This window comes from Oncorhynchus mykiss, chromosome 2, assembly GCF_013265735.2.
Source record: "Oncorhynchus mykiss isolate Arlee chromosome 2, USDA_OmykA_1.1, whole genome shotgun sequence".
NCBI lineage: Eukaryota > Metazoa > Chordata > Actinopteri > Salmoniformes > Salmonidae > Oncorhynchus > Oncorhynchus mykiss.
The window spans coordinates 102,728,664-102,735,411 of record NC_048566.1 but is presented as its reverse complement, the minus strand read 5'-3'; the positions used below and the strand labels follow the sequence as shown (position 1 = coordinate 102,735,411).

Genomic DNA, 6,748 nt, shown 5'->3' with positions numbered 1-6,748 from the left:
ATAGGCGAAAGAATCAGAGTTACATCAGACTAGTGTCGTACGTATCCTTTAGAAATATATGGTTCTATGGTGTAATGGTTAGCACTCAGGACTCTGAATCCTGCGATCCGAGTTCAAATCTCGGTAGGACCTAAATTTTTGATGTTCTTAGCTGCTAGTCAAAGCAGTTGTAAATTGCTAGTAGATGAAATATACTAAACAACAATATAAAAGCAACATGTAAAGTGTTGTTCCCATGTTTCATCCGCAGAAATTAAAGATCACAGACACTTTACATATGCGTAGAAGGCTTATTTCTCTCCAATGTTGTGCACAAATTTATTCAACCTTAAACAAGTAATCATACTCCTCTCAATTACCCATTCTCCTTTGCCAATATAATCCATCCACCTGACAGGTGTGGCATATAAAGAATATGATTAAACAGCATGATCATTACACAGGTGCACCTTGTGCTGGGGTCAACAAATGGTCACTCTAAAATTTTGTCACAACACAGATGTCTCAAGTTTTGACGGAGTGTGTATTTGGCATGCTGACTGCAGGAATGTCCACCAGAGCTGTTGCCAGAGAATTGAATGTTAATTTATCTACCATAAGCCTCCTCCAACGTTGTTTCAGAGAATTTGGCAGTACATCCAACTGGCCTCACAACCGCAAACCACGTGTATGGTGTCGCGTGGTCAAGTGGTTTGCCTCTGTCAACGTTGGTGGCGGTGGGGTATAGGCTATGTACAACAAACTTAATTACATTTTGTTGATGGCATTTTGAATGCACAGAGATACCGTGACGAGATCCTGAGGCCCATTGTTGTGCCATTCAGCCACCACCATCACCTCATGTTTCAGCATGATAATGCACAGCTCCATGTCGCAAGACTCTGTACACAATTCCTGGAAGCTGAAAATGTCCCAGTTCTTCCATGTCCTGCATACTCACCAGACATGCCACCCATTGAGCATGTTTGGGACACTCTGGATTGACATGTACGACAACATAGTCACACTTTACCCTTACCTACATGTACAAATTACCTTGGCTAACCTGTACCCTAGTACCTTGACTCGGTACAGGTCAGTACCCCTGTATATAGCTTCGTTATTATTTTATTGTGTCATTTTTTATTATTTTTGTATATTTTGTTTGTTTTAATACATATTTATTTTCTTTACTTTAGTTTATTTAGTAAATATTTTCTTAACTCCATTTCTTGAACTGCATTATTGGTTAAGGGCTTGTAACTAAACATTTCATGGTAAGGTATTGCCTAGTTAAATAAGTTAAATAAAATACAAATAAATAATATATTCCGCGCATGTGACGAATACAATTTGATTTGATTCTATAGGAAGGAGGTGTCGCTATGATTGAGGCAAACGGTGGTCACACCAGATACTGACTGGATTACTGATCCAGAGTACCGCTCTGGGATTCTCTTCCAACATGTCACCGGTGACGTCCGTGAGCGTTCGTGTGATTTGTGCGCGGTCACGTGAATGACTGGTGTGGGATCAAGCACTGCTCGCGCCAAGTCGATTTATTTCATTCGATGCATGTTATGTTGGTCGACCTGAGACACATTATTCTCTTATACAACAGAAGTAGGAAAAATAATCCAACTGTCCAAAAATAATCATCCAAAAATGTTGATGAATTTTTGGTTTATTTTGATAGTATAGCAGTGTCTAGTTCAGTGACCGTTTGACAACAATCGTCGTGTGATCCTGGGATGTGAGTAGAGGAACTTCACCATTTCATTGGATGGACATGCCATGTTTTTGACCGTTATAACATATATACAACCATCCTTTAGTGGTTGACTGTCCCCGTCGGGTAAAATCACTCTGTGATACTGTACACACCCATCAATAAATCGACTCCATGCCTTACGGAACAAAAGTCAGGCAGATCCAGTGTTATGCCATATTCTGTTACTTACTAGTAGGCGATACACTGTAGCCTAGAGGCAAAAGAAACGCACACCTATTTAGGCGAGGTGCTGGCTAGCGGAGTAGAACTCAAAAATGAACGGAGAGCCGCACACTAGGAGTTCAAATGCAATCGTTTAATAACCAACGTTTCGACAGACAAGCTGTCTTCATCAGGATATAATGACAAACACTGCGGGGTGACTAGTTTATATAGTGTCAAAGGACACACACAGTTGTCTGTAATCATGGTCAGATGTGGCCTGATATCATTGGTTAATTCTCAGATATAAAAAATAACATACCAAAAACATGAATGGATAGCATACGATTATAGAAACAATTTGGCTACATAAGCCTACAGACATTTACAATAGCAAAATCACAATAATCACAAGAATGGCTTCAGATCAAAGTCTACCTTGAGACCGAGACGAGCAAGGGTTTTTAAATTAAAGATCCAGGCAGCTTCTCGTTTTAACAATAAATCGTAGCGGTCACCCCCTCTCCTAGGGAGGGTGACACGTTCGTTGCTGATATAACGTGTGGACGAAATCGGGTGGTTCACTTCCAAAAAGTGGGCCGCAACTGGGTAAGTCGGGTTTTGCACTTAATGGTGCTACAATGCTTTGCTTTACCCACATCATTTTTAAGGACAAGTTATAACTAACTGCCTTAGTGGAACAAGTGATAACACCTTTGATTGGGATCTGCTTCCGTATTTGAGGGTGTTTGAAGGATCTACATTTATAAGTGCCATTGCATTGAGGACAGCCATTACACTTGTAGTTTCCATCCAGTAGAGGCGCAAATAGACTTTGTGCAGGGATATCTTGGGATGGTAAATCAGAGTTTACCAATGGATCTCTGAGATTTCTGCCCCGAGAGAATACCACCAAGGGAGGGTCCGAAAACACATTACCGAGACTGTCATCGGATCTTAGAATGTGCCAATGTATGTGAACAATTCTCTTAATTTGTTCAGAGGACTTTGAATAGCAGGTAGTTAGAACGCAAGAATGCTGATTTTTGCGGGACTGCCCTTTTGTTTAGAATTTTCTCAACTGCTGTATTAATCTGACCATTTTTGTACCCCCTCTCCTTTAATTTTCTTTGCTTCTCAGCCATATTTCTGTCGAAATGTAATTGTTTTTTTGCTAATTCTTTTGATTCAGTAGTATTGGCTGTAGGGCAAACTGTTTTTCAGGGGAAGCTGGTGACAACTATCAGCCCTCAACAAACTGTTACGATCAGTAGGTTTCCTGTAAAGATCAGTGTATAGAACATTATCTTCACACAAGATCAGAAGATCAAGGAAACTGATTTGACGTGCTTCAGATTGCATAGTAAATCTCAGATGCTCAGAACAGGAGTTAAGAAACGCATTGAATGCCTGGAGCTGTTTGGCATCACCCCTCCATAGAACAAAAATATAATCAATATACCGTTTCCATATAATGATGTTAGGCAAGAAAACATTTTTGAGAGGATTAAAAATTGACTGTTTTTCCATGTAACCCACATACACATCAGCATAGTTAGGAGCCATGGGGGATCCCATAGTAGTACCCTTCGTCTGAATAAAGAAATCATTTAGAAACATGAAGTAGTTGTGTGTGAGTACCCTTTCAGACAATGTTATAATGCAGCACTAGAAGGTAGTTCATTAGGGTCACGTTGCAGAAGAAAATGTTCCATAGCTTCAATACCGCCCTCGTGTGGAATATTAGTGTATAACGACTCAACATCAAAAGTAACTAACAAAGTATTCTCAGGGAGAGGATCAAGAGATTCAATAATATAGTTCATAATACTGGTGTCCTTTACAAAGGAGGGGAGCTGTTCTGAGACCATACTGCTGGTGTCCTTTAGGAGGGAAGCTGTTCTGAGACCATACTGCTGGTGTCCTTTACAAAGGAGGGGAGCTGTTCTGAGACCATACTGCTGGTGTCCTTTAGGAGGGGAGCTGTTCTGAGACCATACTGCTGGTGTCCTTTACAAAGGAGGAGAGCTGTTCTGAGACCATACTGCTGGTGTCCTTTACAAAGGAGGAGAGCTGTTCTGAGACCATACTGCTGGTGTCCTTTAGGAGGGGAGCTGTTCTGAGACCATACTGCTGGTGTCCTTTACAAAGGAGGGAAGCTGTTCTGAGACCGTTACTGCATCAATGATAGAGGGGCGTTACTGCATCAATGATAGAGGGGCGTTACTGCATCAATGATAGAGGGGCGTTACTGCATCAATGATAGAGGGGCGTTACTGCATCAATGATAGAGGGGCGTTACTGCATCAATGATAGAGGGGCGTTACTGCATCAATGATAGAGGGGCCGTTACTGCATCAATGATAGAGGGCCGTTACTGCATCAATGATAGAGGGGCCGTTACTGCACCAATGATAGAGGGGCGTTACTGCATCAATGATAGAGGGGCGTTACTGCATCAATGATAGAGGGGCCGTTACTGCATCAATGATAGAGGGGCCGTTACTGCATCAATGATAGAGGGGCGTTACTGCATCAATGATAGAGGGGCCGTTACTGCATCAATGATAGAGGGGCCGTTACTGCATCAATGATAGAGGGGCCGTTACTGCATCAATGATAGAGGGCCGTTACTGCATCAATGATAGAGGGGGCGTTACTGCATCAATGATAGAGGGGCCGTTACTGCATCAATGATAGAGGGGCCGTTACTGCATCAATGATAGAGGGGGCGTTACTGCATCAATGATAGAGGGGCGTTACTGCATCAATGATAGAGGGGCCGTTACTGCATCAATGATAGAGGGGCGTTACTGCATCAATGATAGAGGGGCCGTTACTGCATCAATGATAGAGGGGCCGTTACTGCATCAATGATAGAGGGGCGTTACTGCATCAATGCCCGCTACAATAGGGCGCCCTGGAGGTTTTGTAACGTTCTTGATTAATTTTGGCTAAGTATAAAAAGTGGCAATTTTAGGGTGTTAAATAGCCACAAAGTCATGTTCTTTTTTGGTGATTTGACCAGAACTTAAAAACCCATCTAGAACAGTAAAGATCGTCTTCTGAAATTGGGCAGTGGGGCCACTTCTGAGTTGTGTTATAGCCTGAATTCAAAATGGATTAAGTCTGTTTTTTTCTCACCCATCTACTCAAAATATGTTTTAAAACATATTTGCAAATGTTTTAAAAATGTAATACAGAAACATCTACTTGACATAAGTATTCACACCCCTGAGTCAATACATGTTACAATCACCTTTGGAAAGGATTACAGCTGTGAGTCTTTCTGGGCAAGTCTTTAAGAGCTTTGCACACCTGGATTGTACAATATTTACAGATTATTCTTTAAAAAAAAAATGTCAAGCTCTGTCAAGTTGTGTAACGGCGTTCGTCTGTTGAAAGAGGAGCGGACCAAAATGCAGCGTGGTGGTTACTCATGTTCTTTAATGTAGAAGAACAAACACAAAACAACGTAACGTGAAAACCTATACAGCCTCTCTGGTGACAACAAACACAGAGACAGGAACAATCACCCACGAAACACTCAAAGAATATGGCTGCCTAAATATGGTTCCCAATCAGAGACAACGATAATCACCTGCCTCTAATTGAGAACCAATTCAGACAGCCATAGACTTACCTAGAAAACCCCACTAAGCCACAATCCCAATACCTACCAAAACCCCAAGACAAAACACACCACATAAATAAACCCATGTCACACCCTGGCCTGACCAAAATAATAAAGAAAACACAAAATACTACGACCAGGGCGTGACAAGTTGGTTGTTGATCATTGTTAGACAACCATTTTCAAGGTCTTGTCATAGATTTTCAAGCCAATTTAATGTTGAAACTGTAACTAGGCCACTCAGGAATATTCAATATTGTCTTGGTAAGCAACTCCAGCGTATATTTGGCCTTATGTTTTAGGTTATTATCCTGCTGAAAGGGGAATTTGTCTCCCAGTGTCTGTTAGAAAGCAGACTGAACCAGGTTATCTCTAGGATTTTTGCTGTGCTTAGCTCCATTCCATTTATTTTTACCCTAAAAAACTCTGTAGTCCTTGCCGATGGCAATCATACCCATAACATGATGCAGCCACCAGCATGCGGAGAGTGGTACTCAGTAATGTGTTGTATTGGATTTTCCCCAAACATAACACTTTGTATTCGGGAAATAAAATGTATTTCTTTGCCACATTTTTTGCAGTTTTACTTTAGTGCCTTATTGCAAACAGAATGCATGTTTTGGAATATTTGTATTCTGTACAGGCTTCCTTCTTTTCACTCTGTCAATTTAGGTTAGTATTGTGGAGTAACTACAATGTTGTTGATCCATCCTCAGTTTTCTCCTATCACAGCCATTAAACTCTGTAACGGTTTTTAAATCACCATTGGCCTCATGGTGAAATCCCTGAGTGGTTTCCTTCCTCTCCAGCAACTGAGTTAGGAAGGACGCCTGTATCTTTATAGTAACTGGATGTATTAATACACCATCCAAAGTGTATTGTTTGGGGTACAGACATGAGGTAGTCATTCAAAAATCATATTAATATTTTTTTTCCACACAGAGTTTTTCCATGCAACTTATTATGTGACTTGTTAAGCACATTTTTACTCCAGAACATATTTAAGCTTGCCATATTGACTCAAAACATTTCAGCTATTACATTTTTATTAATTTGTCTCTAAAAGCACAATTCTACTTGGATGTTATGGCATATGGTGTGTAGGTCAGTTACACACATCTCAATCCATTTTAAATTCAGGCTGTAACACAACAAAATGTGAAAAGAATCAAGGAGTGTGACTACTTTTGAAGCAACCTTTC

The 6,748-nt window shown here is 40.8% G+C and overlaps 1 non-coding gene across 1 annotated transcript; it reads left to right on the top strand.

Moving 5' to 3' along the window:
* The first annotated feature begins 60 nt into the window (after positions 1-60).
* trnaq-cug lies at positions 61-132 on the top strand. The gene has a single exon. It is a non-coding gene; the product is annotated as a tRNA-Gln (tRNA).
* Positions 133-6,748: the final 6,616 nt, after the last annotated feature.